This window comes from Artemia sp. Qi Xiang Cuo, chromosome 11 (genome assembly GCF_049724085.1).
Source record: "Artemia sp. Qi Xiang Cuo chromosome 11, ASM4972408v1, whole genome shotgun sequence".
Taxonomy (NCBI): domain Eukaryota; kingdom Metazoa; phylum Arthropoda; class Branchiopoda; order Anostraca; family Artemiidae; genus Artemia; species Artemia sp. Qi Xiang Cuo.
In genome coordinates, this window is record NC_142804.1 from 11,111,179 (window position 1) to 11,128,041 (window position 16,863).

The following is a 16,863-nucleotide window of genomic DNA, read 5'->3' on the forward strand; positions in this document are numbered from 1 at the left end:
GGTTATTAGTACACAATAGGTTTTAGGTATTACGTCACGTCACTTATTACGTCATATATGATTATTAGTAGATAATCGGTAAAATATTCGTTATTTATTATAATTGCTAACTACCGCTGCAACCCGGGTTACAAACAGGAAAAAGCCTACGGCTTTTTCTTCTTTGAAATAGTAAGAGACGAACTTAAAACATTAAAGTAGCTAACTAAGTCCAATGTATGCAATAGTTTGTTATTCCAATGATCGTCTTTTAATGTAATTTCGTAAGAAAAATGATTCTATTTTAAAAACAATTTGTTTTATAATTACAAAAGGTTTCTAACTCCATTAATTTCACTTAAAATGAGCCATTAAACAACTCTCTACGATGTTCAAGTGCCAAGCTATCTGTGGAATTACTAACCTATACTATAATTAAGTGGCATATAAAATTTAGTATAGGCAATAGGTCGTTATTTATTATAACTCAATTTACAAATATCAGCCTGCATTTTTGCCATCTTCTTGTATTTCTGAATGTAATTTTTCCCTTTGTCCTTATGCGTTCTTCGGTACAACCTCGCACAGAATTTAATTTTTTCATTATAGCTTTTGTCACCCCAGTATCTACCCATTATTCTGGTAGCAACTTTTTTCTTATGTTTGTTTCGGTAATCTATATCGTTATCATACCGTTCCTTGCTCTTTTGTTTGGCTGTCTCAATTTTCACATGTCTATAAACTACATCATTATAATAACGCTGTTTGTCACTATCAATTTTCGCATTTCGATACGCCTGGTCGGTTGAATACCTTTGCTATTCTCTTTTCAAGAGGCTATCTTGTTTTTTTTTGGTAGTACTCTTTTTTTAACTTGCGTGTAGCTTGCTTGATTGAAACCATTATGTAACCATTAGTTGAATTTTTATATCCCGTATCAAGTATCAAGAACCTAACAAAAACTTAAACTAATTTTAAAATTTTCAGGTATTTTTCTAGTTTAAATTAAAAGATTAAAACTATTGTTAAGACACCATAAATATTTTTGCAGTTTATAACTTTAGCGATTCTGAACTAAAAACGAAAATAAAATAGAAATTAATTTTTTCAATTTTTACGTCACGTCGCTCATTAAGTCATAATCCTATTGTGTACTATAATTAGTACACAATAGGTTTTAGATATTGCGTCATGTCACTTATCACGTCATATATGGTTATTAGTAGATAATCGGTAAAATATTCGTTCTTTATTATAAAAAAGAAAGAAAAAAATATCCCGTTTGTGGAGAATAACGTGGTTAAAGTCAATTTTCTTGATTATCAAGCCAATATATTTTCTTTGTTATTCAAGCCGCAGGGCGGTAAGTTTCCTTTATTGGGGTTTCGGACAAGGTGGTTCTAATGGTGTACTTTTTGTTTTGATCTGACTCTGTTTTTAGGAGTTAGGGGTTTTTATATTTCTTAACATTGGACGTGATCGTCTCTTACTAGGTTGCTAGCTACCGCTGCAACCCGGATTATAGATCACTGTGAATATATGGAGGCATAATTGTTCTTTACTTAGTTTCAGCTTTAATTCGATGATCCAGACTTTATGTACTAACTACATCCAAAGACTATGACGTCATTGATTAATATTGTATATAAAAAATCAAGTTTTTCGTAAAAAAAATTAATTAAAAAGAATCAAGTACAAATCGCGCTAGATCTAGAGATTTCCTTTAAAATGAGCCATTGAACAACTCTCTACGATGTTTCAGTGCCAAGCTATCTGTGGAAAAGAAAGAAAAAAATATTCCGTTTGGGGAGAATAACGTGGTAAAAGTCAATTTTCTTGATTTTCAAGCCAATATATTTTCTTTGTTATTCAAGCCAAAGGGTGGTAAGTTTCCTTTATAGAGGATTCGGACAAGGCGGTTCTAATGGTGTACTTTTTGTTTTGATCTGACTCTTTTTTTAGGAGTTGGGGGGTTTTATATTTCTTAACATTGGAGGTGATCGTCTCTTACTAGGTTGCTAGCTACCGCTGCAACCCGGATAGTAAGAGACGAACCTCAAACAATCAAGTAGCTAACTAAGTCCAATGCATGCAATAACTTTTTATTCCAATGATCGTCTTTTGATGTAACATATCAGGCCACCAAAGAAACTCCCTCCAGTAATCTTATATCTATGACCTATCCTGCCCTGGTTGATTTTTTGAGGTGATAATTGTAGTTTAATATTGGTTATGGTTTTTATTTATTTTTAGTTTAGTTTATTTTTTTAATCTTTGCTTCTTCTATTCTGAAGGCGCCTCGTTTTTATACAGAAAAATATCCCGTTTGTGGAGAATAACGTGGTAAAAGTAAATTTTCTTGATTTTCAAGCCAATATATTTTCTTTGTTATTGAAGCCAAAGGGCGGTAAGTTTCCTTTATAGAGGTTTCGGACAAGGCGGTTCTATAGGTGTACTTTTTGTTTTGATCTGACTCTTTTTTAGGAGTTGGGAGGTTTTATATTTCTTAACATTGGAGGTGATCGTCTCTTACTAGGTTGCTAGCTACCGCTGCAACCCTGATATGGGCGAGAGATCGTTCTTTACTGTAAATTAACAACTTAAAAATCAAACTATTCAAAAAAGGAGTTCCACCTAAACAATTTTGACAGCATTGTCGCATTATTTACTATCCATGACCTAAGCGAAGCTTTAAGCCAACAGGACAGTATGAAGTGATTAAAGGTTGAAACTTATGATTCTCTCAATTAACATAAACATTTAAAATAATACAATTAGTTACCCTTGTGGTAGTGTAGTGGAGTTAACCGTTCCTACGGATCGTGGGATTCCAGGTTCAGTCCTTCACACTGCAAGGGAAACTGTTTTGAGAATAATTATTTCCGTAATTTTTTAAATTATTTTTAATGTATATATGGTTGATATGCGATTTTGCCTGCATCATAGAAACAAAAAACCATACTGAGGCAAATATGATGTTGTATTTTGAGTGTATTCATGAATATGACGTCACTTACATGAATCTTTTTTTCCAAAATTAAGGCTCTTAACGAATTTTATGAAACTTCTGACCTATATAGATCGTTTTTTAGGCAATAAATTTTGTTGGCGTTGAAGATTGCGGTGGCGTTGTTCTTATATTGTAAAATTTCTTTTGTTCTTCACTTTCATTTTGACTCGGCCTGATTTTTGCTGTCGCTTCTCTTCTAAAAGCGCAATTTTCTGCTTTTTAACTCCATTTTTACACGTTCTAGCGATAATAGCTTTATAGCGATTGCTTGCAATTCTCACTGCCACTTATCTTTTAACTACATATTTCCTTGTTCACCTTGTGTTATATAATTAAGTTGCTTATACAAGTTAGCATAGGCAAGAGTTCGTTCTTTATTATAAGAAACTTGTATTAGTGACTACTGCATGAGATCCTATTGACTAACACAGTATATGATGAACTATATCGATCCTTTATGTAATTTAGGAACTATGGGTTTTTATATTTCTTAACATTGGACGTGATCGTCTCTTACTAGGTTGCTAGCTACCGCTGCAACCCGGATTGAAAATGAGCCATTGAAAAACTCTCTACGATGTTCCAGTGCAAAGCTATCTCTGGAAAAGAAGAAAAAAATATCCCGTTTGTGGAGAATAACGTGGTTAATGTCAATTTTCTTGATTTTCAAGCCAACATATTTCCCTTGCTGTTCAAGCTAAAGGGCGGTAAGTTTCCTTTCAAGGGGTTTCGGACAAGGCAGTTCTAAGGGTGTACTTTTTGTTTTGATCTGACTCCTTTTTTAGGCATTATGGGTTTTTACATTTCTTAACATTGGACGTGATCGTCTCTTACTAGGTTGCTAGCTACCGCTGCAACCCGGATATCTGATGGAGCTTAGATAGCCCCAATTTATAATGGACTTCATTGGATCCTTTATGTAACCCGCTTTTGATTCCCGGTGTGGGAAAATTTTTAACTCTATAATCTTCAAACATTTGAACCTTTTATCATTTATAATGATGTATAATATAAATAGTGTAATCTTAACTATAGTGAGGTTGCCTATGTAAGTTAGTATAGAGAAGAGTTCGATCTTTTTTATAATATAGTTAAGTGGCCTATAAAATTTAGTATAGGAATGAGGTCGTTCTTTATTATAATACCGCTGCAACCTGGATATACATTACTAACCTATACTATAATTAAGTGGCCTATAAAATTTAGTATAGGCAAGAGGCCGTTCTTTATTATAATTTTTTCCTTCCATTTTGTTTCCAGTATCTGTTTCCTTCATGTTGGATGTATTTTTTCAGTTTAATATCATACAGTTTTTTACTTTCAGTTTGTTTCCAGTATCTGTTTCCTTCATGTTGTATGTATTTTTTAAGTTTAATCTCATACATTTTTCTTCTTTCAAGTATCTGTTTACTTCATTTTTGATGTAATTATTAAGTTTAATCTCATACAGTTTTATCCTTCCAGTTTGTTTCCAGTATCTGTTTCCTTCATGTTGTATGTATTTTTTCATTTTGATCTCATACATTTTTCTTCCTTCCAGTATCTGTTTCCTTCATGTTGGATGTAATTATTCAGTTTAATCTCATACAGTTTGTTGCAAGTTCAAATCATCATGGACCTGTTTCGACTCGTTTTGGTTTTTGAATGTGACTCTACTTTTCTCTGCAAAATTTAGTTTATGGAAAACATTTTTATTTATTTTGTTCGTTGTTTAGTTGACGTTGTTTTATTATTTTTTTTAGCAATAATTGGTAATGTTTATTCAGTTTTTTGGATATGAAATAAAACACTGGAGTTGTTAATCCATTTGTATCTTACTTATGAAAACGCTTAAGAATTAGTAGAATTATAAGATTTTTAGATAGTTAAATAATCATATTTGTTTGTAAACCAAGATCTTTCATCTGCTTAAAATCTGCAATGAAAACATCGTTTATGATGAGCTATAATCGTCCTTAATGTAACTACACCTGGAACCGCCATACATCAGTTAGTATGGGAGAGAGATCGTTCTTTACTGTAACACTGCATCAAAAATACAGTTTTTATTGAAAAAATTTATTCTCTTTTAAAAATAATTTATTTTAGTTACTATAGATTTTTAACCCAATTAATTTCCTTTAAAATGAGCTATTGAACAACCCTCTACGATGTTCCAGTGCCAAGCTATCTCTGGATACAAAAGAAAAAAAAAAAGAAAAAAAGAAAAAAATACCCCGTTTGGGGAGAATAACTTGGTAAAAGTCTATTTTCTTGATTTTCAAGCCAATATATTTTCTTTGTTATTCAAGCCAAAGGGCGGTAAGTTTCCTTTATGGAGGATTTGGACAAGGCGGTTCTAGTGGTGTACTTTTTGTTTTGATCTGACTCTTTTTTTAGGAGCTACGGGTTTTTATATTTCTTAACATTGGAGGTGATCGTCTCTTACTAGGTTGCTAGCTACCGCTGCAACCCGGAAAAACCTCGCAGAGAATTTGATTTTTTCATTATAGCTTTTGTCACCCCAGTATCTACCCATTATTCTGGTAGCAACTTTTTTCTTATGTTTGTTTCGGTAATCTTCATCATTATCATACCGTTCCTTACTCTTTTGTTTGGCTGTATCAATTTTCGCATGTCTATAATCTTCATCATTGTGATAAGACATCTTGCTGTTTTGTTTTGCTCTCTCAATTATTACTTCTAGATACGCCTTGTCAGTTGAATACCTTTGCTTTTTTCTTTCCAAGATGTTGTCTCTGTTTTGTGTATAGTACTGTTTTTTTAAATTACGTATAATAACTCGCTTAGAAGGCATCTTATTACAAAACAAGAAATAATACTTTCATCTAATTAACACTTCTTATAACTCGTATCAGGTATCCATAACCTAAAAAAAAATAAAACTAATTTTTAAATTTTCAGGTATTTTGTTAGTTTGAATGAAAAAATTAAAACTATTGCTCAGATATCATAAATATTTTTGCAGTTTACATAATAACTTTAGCGATTCTAAACTGAAAAATAAAATATATATTAAAAAATGTAATTTTTTGGTCTGAAAATACGTAGTCAATCCCACATCGGGTAGTTAGAACCTAACCAAAAATAAAACTAATTTTAACATTTTAAGGTATTTTTCCAGCTTGTATTGAAATATTCAAACTATTGCTCGGATACCATGGATATTTTTGCAGTCTACACAAGCTGCAAAGAACGCACAGGCTGATCTTTGTAAACTGAGAAAAATTTTACGAATGTTTTACCGGGATTACGAAAAATATTCAAAATTAAAGATTGAAATTATCTCTGAAAGAATAGATTTTGTTGAAAAGTCAGCTAGAGATGCTTTCGCAAAACTTCATAGTAATATCCAAAAGAAATGTTGCATGTTTAGTGAGAAGCTTCCAAGGTATGGACCGGCAACTGTGGAACAGTTTACAGATGTAATGAGAAATTTTATAGATCACTGTGAATATATGGAGGCATAATTGTCCTTTACTTAGTTTCAGCTTAAATTCGATGATCGAGCCTTTATGTACTACATCCAACGAACTATGACGTCATTGATCAATATTGTGTATACAAAATTAAGTTTTTCGTGAAAATTAATTAATAAAAAAATTAAGTGCAAAAGGCGCTAGATCTAGAGATTTCCTTTAAAATGAGCCATTGAACAACTCTCTACGATGTTCCAGTGCCAAGCTATCTCTGGAAAAGAAAGAAAAAAATATCCCGTTTGTGCAGAATAACGTGGTTAAAGTCAATTTTCTTGATTTTCAAGCCAATATATTTTCTTTGTTATTCAAGCCAAAGGGTGGTAAGTTTCCTTTATAGGGGTTTCGGACAAGGCGGTTCTAATGGTGTACTTTTTGTTTTGATCTGACTATTTTTCTAGGAATTAGGGGTTTTTATATTTCTTAACATTGGACGTGATCGTCTCTTACTAGGTTGCTAGCTACCGCTGCAACCCGGATGTTCATCATTACCATACCGTTCTTTTGCTCTCTCAATTATTACTTCTCGATACCCTTGGTCGGTTGAATACCTTTGTTTTGCTCTCTCAATTATTACTTCTCGATACACCTGGTCGGTTGAATACCTATGCTTTTTTCTTTTCAAGTTACTATCTCTGTTGTTTGTACAGTACTCTTTCTTCAACTTGCGTATAGCCTGCTTTGATCAAACCATTATTCTAATCAAGAATGAGAGAATTTTCAGTTTTGACTTTCCTTATATACTAATTATGACGTCACTCTATTCACGTCATAGCTCTAATATAAAACTATGATGGTCTTATATAGTAATTATGACGTCACTGCATCAAAAATACAGTTTTTATTTGAAAAATTTATTCTCTTTTAGAAATAATTTATTTTAGTTAATATAGATTTTTAACCAAATTAATTTCCTTTAAAATGAGCTATTGAACAACCCTCTACGATGTTCCAGTGCCAAGCTATCTCTGGATACAAAAAAAAAGAAAAAAATATGCCTTTTGGGGAGAATAACGTGGTTAAAGTCAATTTTCTTGACTTTCAAGCCAATATATTTCCCTTGCTGTTCAAGCCAAGGGACAGAAAGTTTCCTATACAGGGGTTTCGGACAAGGCAGTTCTAATGGTGTACTTTTTGTGTTGATCTGACTCATTTTTTAGGAGCTATGGGTTTTTATATTTCTTAACATTGGACGTGATCGTCTCTTACTAGGTTGCTAGCTACCGCTGCAACCCGGACTAGCTACCGCTGCAACCCGGAAATTATTTCATGACGTCTTCAGGAATAACAACATAATGTCGTGTTTTTCTATTTACCTCATAGTTCTAACAAAACTATGACGACATTCATTACTTATCTAGTAGGGCTTCTAATGATGTACTTTTGTTTTGATCTGACTCTATTTTTAGGAGTTCTGGGTTTATATATTTCTTAGCATTGGGCGTGATCGTCTCTTACTAGTTTCCTAGCGACTTCTGCAACCCGGATTCACATATATAATTATGAGAGGCAGCTTGGCAGAGTGGTCTAAGGTGCTGGTGTTAGTCACCAGTCTCTTCGGAGGCACGGGTTCTAATCCTACCGCTGGTATACGATTATGAAATATGCAGTTTTTCGTAAAAAAACTGATTCTATTTTAAAAATAATTTGTTTTAATTACAAAAGGTTATTAACGCCATTAATTTTCTTTAAAATGAGCCATTGAACAAGTCTCTACGATATCCCAGTGCCAAGCTATTTGTGAAAATACTAACCTATACTATAATTAAGTGGCGTATAAAATTTAGTATAGGCAAGAGGTCGTTCTTTATTATAATTCTCGGACCCTTTCTTCAAATTCTATATCGCTTTTCCTCTTAACAACAAATTTATCGTGGTAAGCTACCATGTCGGGATAGTTTACACTTTCAACACAGTAGGTTTCGTAGTTGCTATTTCCACTGACTACTAGTTCATTTTCATCTCTCCAAGGTTTAAACAATTTTAAAAGATCTCCATAGTAAGCATTTTTCTTCTCGTCAGTTTCAAATGGGTTTACCTTTCTGTGCTGTATGATATACGGTTTAAAAAGCCTTTTTCTGAGGTAGAAGGACCCGTCAGTTAACATCATATTATCATCAGTGCCATTACGCTCCCGTTCATACCAAGACAATAACTGAAAAAGACTGATATTTTCCATATGTTCCGGTCTTTTAGGGTAGATATCAATAACCCAGTGGGCAATGTACAAATCACTACTCTGTGGATCGTTTTTAGCAAGCTTTTCAAGCTCCTCATACCTTCTCAGTGTCCTCTTCGCCTCGCTCTTTTTCGCAAGGTCAATATATCTAAATTGCGTAGAAATACTATACAATTTAGTACCAAGAAGCCTATCAGCAGCTTCAACTGCTCCAACTTGACGGGTTTTTATGGACTTCAACAAGTAGGACATAGTTCGTTGACCAAGACTTTTGCATGCATTATTTACTTCCTCCCACATTGCTTTTATTTCGACACTCTCTGCTTTTGTCATGTAATCGGTAATGTAATACGGTAATTTAGAGCCCAAATGGCCAATATATTGAACATCAATGTTTGCTTGATTAGCAATAAGTAACGCAGGAGAATAGTCATTTATATAACGCTTGTCATCTCTTCGAAGCATATGATATATTCTTTTTCTTGGCTTTTTACGGTTTGTACCATGAGCCAAGCAGTCAAGGATGTCATATAATTCTGTTCGTTCCTTTGTAGGACGAGGAAAGCCAAACTTACAATACGTAACCCATCTTCCTCTTTTTCTCTTATACTTTCTTTGACAGTAATGTATTACAGCGGTGCACTTGATGGTCTTTGACCAGTCTGTGAAGAGTTGGACTGGTCAATCTATTTGATATTTCACAAGTAATAATACTATTGATATACTGAATCACTTCAGACGCTGTTGATTTCCCAATAATAGGAGCATCTTCAATCCACAACACACAGTGTACATGAGGCGCACCTCATTTCTGATACTCGATACGCCTGAAATGATCCTTAATTTTACCAAACAAAGGATTTGTCTTTGAGCAAATTAGCTCATTAAATATAGGTGTCCATTTTTGGTCAAAGTGCATGGAAACTGCAATTGGATCTAGACACGTCAACTCTGCTGGGGTCATTTTTGCCACACCAGGTAAGTTCTTATGGACAGTCCGTAAATAGTCAATAGATTCAGGAGAGTACCGCTCAGCACATGTAACTGTCAGAAACAAAGTAGGTGGACCCAATTGCTCAATCATTGACTTTACTTTATAGGAAAGAGATTGAAAATACTGCTCAGATCCTCTGATTTTTGATTGAACAGAAAACAAAGTCGCTTCCATCTCTCCATCACGGGAATGAAGCCTGTCTATAAATTGACGAGCATTTTGATTTGGTTTCACAGTCCGCAACATATGACCAACGCTATTACACATGTAAGAGAATTCTTGCAATTGGAAGCTGTGAAAAAGAAACTGTTTGTCAAGACGAAACTTAGTATGTCTGCTAAGAAGCCTTGATTTAAAATATTCTGCATTCCTAATCTGAAATGGTCTTGCCTTGTCACGCAAGCCATATTTGCCTTTCGGGAAAAGATTTGGAAACACTTTTAGATCAAGTTCTTCCTGAAATAAGTCTTCGCTCTCACCTTTTAGTTTCTTGATTTGAAATTGGTCAGTACCAAGATCTTTCATTTGCTTAAAATCTTCAATAAAGTCTTTGGGAACCGCTGAATTGAGAGGCTGGACAGTAAAATGTTCAACCAATGTAGATTTTGCGCTTTCTGTCAGTTTCTGAAGGATTGCAGCTTCCGGTATTTCAGGTAAATTATCAACACCAACCGCTTTTTCAGCAAGACGGGCTTCAAGTATTTTTTTTAAATCTTCTAGGGTGTATACATGTATTGTTTTATAAAGACTGTTGTTCTCTCTTAACTACAACAGTGCTTCATGGACTTTTCTCAGATCTATTAGTGCAGTCCAAACATTCTTGTTGTAAGTAGGCTGACCATTGACAATGACTACAAAACTATCAATGTTAAGAAGTTTTTCAGGCTGAATATCTGCATTTGCTTGCACATCAACAGGTAGATATACTATTCTACCCTTAAGAGCGTCAACAAGTTTTGTTCTAGGTCTCTTCAATGCAGTTACTTGCCCTAATCTGACGATCGTAAGACAAGGCATTACAAATCGAGTCATTGCCATTTCAAAATTATTTAAACACTTTATACATTCCGGTGTACAGTCTATATGAAGGTTATTTAATACTGATCAGACATTCTCCTGACTTTTCAACACTTTCCCAGGACAGTAATCAAAGACAAAGAATGAATCTATGACATCCTCTTTCCAACCTGTACATTGAATTAGTTGTTCTCTATAATCTTTGGGTATGTTCTGTTGTAGGTGTTCTAAAATCATGGCCATCATTAAATCAAAACCTTTCTTATTTGAAAGGGATCTTAGACTCTTCAATTGGTATTTTGTCTTTATCTGCTCACAACTGTCACAATGCATTGTGGGGTATACATCCCTAATGTTAGCTACCTTATCAAGGCTCTCACCAAATAATTTTATTATTGTATTTTCATCCACAGAAACTCTAATATTGCTATCACCGTAAATGAAGTCTTGACTATTATTACGACAGAGTCTACTTGACACTTCTTCTATGTAATGACTTAGTTCCTTGTACGAGCCCTCGACTTTTAGTAGATTAATATGTTGTATAATCTTACATTTTGATACTGCCTTATATTGCTATTAATGAAACAGTTCAAGACAGGAAAATGTGGAGCTAGTGCCCTTAGAGAACGCAAATAGCTCTGACATCCCTCATTTGGGCTACAGTATAACGAATGCCCATGCTTTCTTGTGTCCCTGTAATTGATTTCACAATAATCCAAGCCGCCAAGGTAGAAATTAACCACTTTGTCAGTTGAAAATTTTAATGCTATATTATTTTCAAGGATATCAAAAAGAATTTGACATAATTCAATATCTGTCGGATAGAGCTTGCAGATATCAGGGTGACATTGCCAAGTAACCTGCTGCCCAATTTTTGGTTTTGAATGTTTACTCAGATTGTTATAGGTGACTTCAGCCATCATAATTTCCTTGTCAGATCTAGATTCAGAGCATTCTTCAATAGTTGTCTCGTACTTTTCAGGACAGTTTGTTCTACTACACAGAGAATTTTTTGCCAAATATTAAGTAGAACTAAAAGAACTGTTTAAAACACAGTTAGAAATGCTTTTTCCTTGAGTTGGTGTTCCAGGAATTTGTTCTAAATCATTAGTCTTACAAACACATTTACTAATAACCCTAACAGGCTCGTTTTCGCCATAATTAAAAAACATTGCTTTTCCTTCGCTGTTGATAGGTATGCTTGTATATATGTTTTTATTGCTGCTACATAAACTGCAATTGCTCCTTCCAAAATTAATATACGAATTTTCAAAGAAGTACGCCTCCGTATATTCACTGTGTTGTCGAACATTTTCCATTGCATCTGTAAACTGTTCCGCAGTTGCCAATCCATACCTTGGAAGCTTTTCATTAAACTGACAACATTTCTTTTGTATATTACTATGAAGCTTTGCCAAGGAATTTCTAGCCGACTTTTCAACAGCATCCGCTCTTTCAAAGAGAATTTTAATCTGTAATTTTGAATACTTTTCGTGATCCCGATAAAACATGCGTAAAATGTTTCTCAATTTACAAAGATCAGCCTGCATTTTTGCCATCTTCTTGTATTTCTGAATGTAATTTTTCCCTCTGTCCTTATGCGTTCTTCGATACAACCTCGCAGAGAATTTAATTTTTTCATTATAGATTTTGTCAGCCCAGTAACGCTCCTTGATCTTTTGTTTGGCTGTCTCAATTTTTGCTTCTCGATACACCTGGACGGTTGAATACCTTTGCTTTTGGTTTTTCCTATATTTGTTGCGGTAATCTTCATCATTGTGATAACTCTCCTTGATCTTTTGTTTGGCTGTCTCAATTTTTGCATGTCTATAATCTTCATCCTTGTGATAACACATCTTGCTGTTTTGTTTTGCTCTCTCAATTATTACTTCTCGATACGCCTGGTCGGTTGAATACCTTTGTTTTGCTCTCTCAATTATTACTTCTCGATACGCCTGGTCGGTTGAATACCTTTGTTTTGCTCTCTCAATTATTACTTCTCGATACGCCTGGTCGGTTGAATACCTTTGTTTTGCTCTCTCAATTTTTACTTCTCGATGCGCCTGGTCGGTTGAATATTTTTGCTTTTCTCTTTTCAAGATACTATCTCTGTTGTTTGTTTAGTACTGTTTTTTCAAATTGCGTATAGCTTGCTTCGATCTAACCATTATTCTAATCAAGACTGAGAAAATTTACATCTTTGTTGTTCTTAAGTAGTAATTATGACGTCACGGCTTAATGATTTTTCTATTCACGTCATAGCTCTAATCTAATATAAAGCTATGACGACATTCATTATTTATCTAGTAGGGTTTCAGACAAGGTAGTCTCAATGATGTACTTTCGTTTTGATCTTACTCTATTTTTAGGAGTTTTGTTATATTTCTTAGCATGGGACTGATTGTCTCTTACTAGGTTGCTAGCTACTGCTGCAACCCAAATTCACATATATATTTATTTATGAGAGGCAGCCTGGCCGAGTGGTCCAAGACACTGGTGTTAGCCACCAGTCTCTTCGGAGGCGTGGGTTCAAATCTTACCGCTGGTATACGATTATGTTTGAAAGACTGCAGTGTGAAAAGACATCAAAAATGCAGTTTTTGGTGGAAAAATTTATTCTCTTTTAGAAATAATTTATTTTAGTTACTATAGATTTTTAACCCAATTAATTTCCTTTAAAATGAGCTATTGAACAACCCTCTGCGATGTTCCAGTGCCAAGCTATCTGTGGAAAAGAAAAAAAAGAAAAAAGAAAAAAATATCCCGTTTGGGGAGAATAACGTGGTTAAAGTCAATTTTCTTGATTTTCAAGCCAATACATTTCCCTTGCTGTTCAAGCCAAGGGACATAAAGTTTCCTATACAGGGGTTTCGGACAATGCGGTTCTAATGGTCTACTTTTTGTTTTGATGTGACTCCTTTGTTAGGAACTATGGGTTTTTATATTTCTTAACATTGGACGTGATCGTCTCTTACTAGGTTGCTAGCTACCGCTGCAACCCGGATTCCTTGCTTTTTTGTTTGGCTGTTTCAATTTTCCCTTCTCGATACCCCTGATCCGTAACATACCTCTGTTTTGCTCTGTCACATTTAATTTTCTTAAATCCTGGATCACAAGACATCTTAGTAGCAATCCTTAGGCGTTCTTGAGCTTTATTGCGTTCGGTGGCAATTTTATCTCTTTTAAATAAACTTTTCTGATATTTCAGGATGTTAGCTTTATTTTTTATGTAGTAAAGTTTTCTATTAGTAGAAATTTGGATTGCTCTATTTTGATATTTTTTTTGGTTATTCTTTCTTTTTTTCCACTCACGTGAGACCATATTTTTTCAATGTTTAAAATTATTAAGTACACAAAATCCCGTGTCGAGTATCTAAAACCTAGCATAAAACAAAACTAATTTTAAAATTTTCAAGTATTTCTCTGGTTTGAATTACAAAATTAGTATTATTGTTTAGACACCAAAAATATTTTTGCATTTTACATAATAAGTTTAGCGATTCTGGACTGAAAACTAAAATAATTGCAATTATGAGACAATAATATGGAGATATGTACTTTACGGGTTACAAACCAAAAAAAGTTTGGTTCCAGGATACAATAATAAATTTGAACTGAGATGAAAAAAATTTTTTCTTCCAGGAGACAAAAAGCAAAACTAATTTTAGAATTTTCATGTATTTTTGTTGTTTAAATTAAAAAATTCTATTACTGACTATGCATCATAAATATTTTTGCAGTTTACATAATAATTTTAGCGATTAAGCCAAAAAAGAAAATTTTGGTTCCAGGAGTTTCGGTTACTATTGAGACAAGTAGCTACTATTACTATAGAGTTCATTACCGTGAACTGTTTTATTGCTTCAAAATTCAAACATCTTTGAAAAGACTGCAGCATGAAAATACATCAAAAATGCAATTTTTTTACAAAATTGATTCTACTTTAAAAAGTATTTTATTTTTAAATACAAAAGTGACTAGATGTTGCAATTTCCTTTAAAATGAGCTATTATACAGCTCTCTGTGATTTCCCAGTGCCTAGCTAGCTGAGGAGAAAAATCAAGCGGAAAGAAAAAAATATCCCGTTTGTGGAGAATAACCTGGTAAAAGTCTATTTTCTTGATTTTCAAGCCAATATATTTTCTTTGTTATTCAAGCCTTTGGGCGGTAAGTTTTCCTTATAGAGAATTCGGACAAGGCGGTTCTAATGGTGTACTTTTTGTTTTGATCTGACTCTTTTTTAGGAGTTGGGGGTTTTATATTTCTTAACATTGGAGGTGATCGTCTCTTACTAGGTTGCTAGCTACCACTGCAACCCGGATTTTGCCAAATATTCATTTGAACTAAAAGAACTGTTTAAAACACAGTTAGAAATACTTTTTTCTTGAGGCGGTGTTCCAGGAATTTGTTCTAAATCATTAGACTTACAAAGACATATACTAATATCCCTAACAGGCTCGTTTTCGCCATAATTGAAAAACATTGCTTTTCCTTCGCTGTTGATAGATATGCTTGTATATATATTTTTATTACTGCTGCATAAACTGCAATTGCTCCTTCCAAAATTAATATACGAGTTTTCTAAGAGGTACGCCTCCGTATATTCACTGTGTTGTCGAACATTTTCCATTGCATCAATAAACTGTTCCGCAGTTGCCAATCCATACCTTGGAAGCTTTCCATTAAACTGACAACATTTCTTTTGGATATTACTATGAAGTTTTGCTAAAGCATTTCTAGCCGACTTTTCAACAGCATCCGCTCTTTCAAAGAGAATTTTAATCTGTAATTTTCAATGCTTTTTGTGATCCTGGTTAAACATGCGTAAAATGTTTCTCAATTTGCGAAGATCAGTCTGCATTTTTGCCATCTTCTTTTATTTCTGAATGTAATTTTTCCCTTTGTCCTTATGGATTCTTCGGTACAACCTCGCAGGAAATTTAATTTTTTCAGTATAGCTTTTGTCACCCCAGTATCTACCCATAATTCTTGTAGCAACTTTTATCTTATATATTTTTCGGTAATCTTCATCATTGTGATAATGCTCCTTGATCTTTTGTCTAGCCTTTTTAATTGTTACTTCTCTGTAATCTTCATCATTATCATACCGTTCCTTACTCTTTTGTTTGGCTGTCTCAATTTTCGCATGTCTATAAACTACATCATTATAATACCGCTGTTTGTCACTATCAATTTTCGCATCGCGATACGCCTTGTCAGTTGAATACCTTTGCTTTTCTCTTTTCAAGATGTTGTCTCTGTTTTTTGTATAGCACTGTTTTTTTCAAATTACGTATAATAACTTGCTTAGAAGGCATCTTATTACAAAACAAGAAATAGTATTTTCATCTAATTAACACTTCTTATGACTCGTATCGAGTATCCATAACCTAACAAAAAGTAAATCTAATGTTTAAATTTTCAGGTATTTTGTTAGTTTGAATGAAAAGATTAAAATTATTGCTCAGATATCATAAATATTTTTGCAGTTTATATAATAACTTTAGCGATTCTAGACTGAAAAATAAAATATATTAAAAAATGGAATTTTTTGGTCTGAAACTACATAGTCAATCCCACATCGGGTAGTTAGAACCTAACCAAAAATAAAACTAATTTTTACATTTTAAGGTATTTTTCTAGCTTGTATTGAAATATTCAAACTATCGCTCAGACACCATGGATATTTTTGCAGTTTACACAAGCTGCAAAGAACGCACAGGCTGATCTTTGTAAATTGAGAAAAATTTTACGAATGTTTTACCGGGATTACGAAAAATATTCAAAATTAAAGATTAAAATTATCTCTGAAAGAATAGATTTTGTTGAAAAGTCAGCTAGAGATGCTTTCGCAAAACTTCATAGTAATATCCAAAAGAAATGTTGCATGTTTAGTGAAAAGCTTCCAAGGTATGGACCGGCAACTGTGGAACAGTTTACAGATGTAATGGGAAATCTTATACATACCTGTGATGAATATATGGAGGCATAATAGTACTTTACTTAGTTTCGGCTTACATTCGATGATCGAGCCTTTATGTAATTATGTTAACTGCAAAAGTATGTATGATGTCCAACCAATAACAGTAATTTCTTAATTTAAACTACAAAAATACATGAAAATTTTAAAATTAGTTTTTCTTTTTTTCTCCTGGATCCAAAATTTTTCCATCTCAGTTCAAAGTTATTTTTGTATCCTGATATT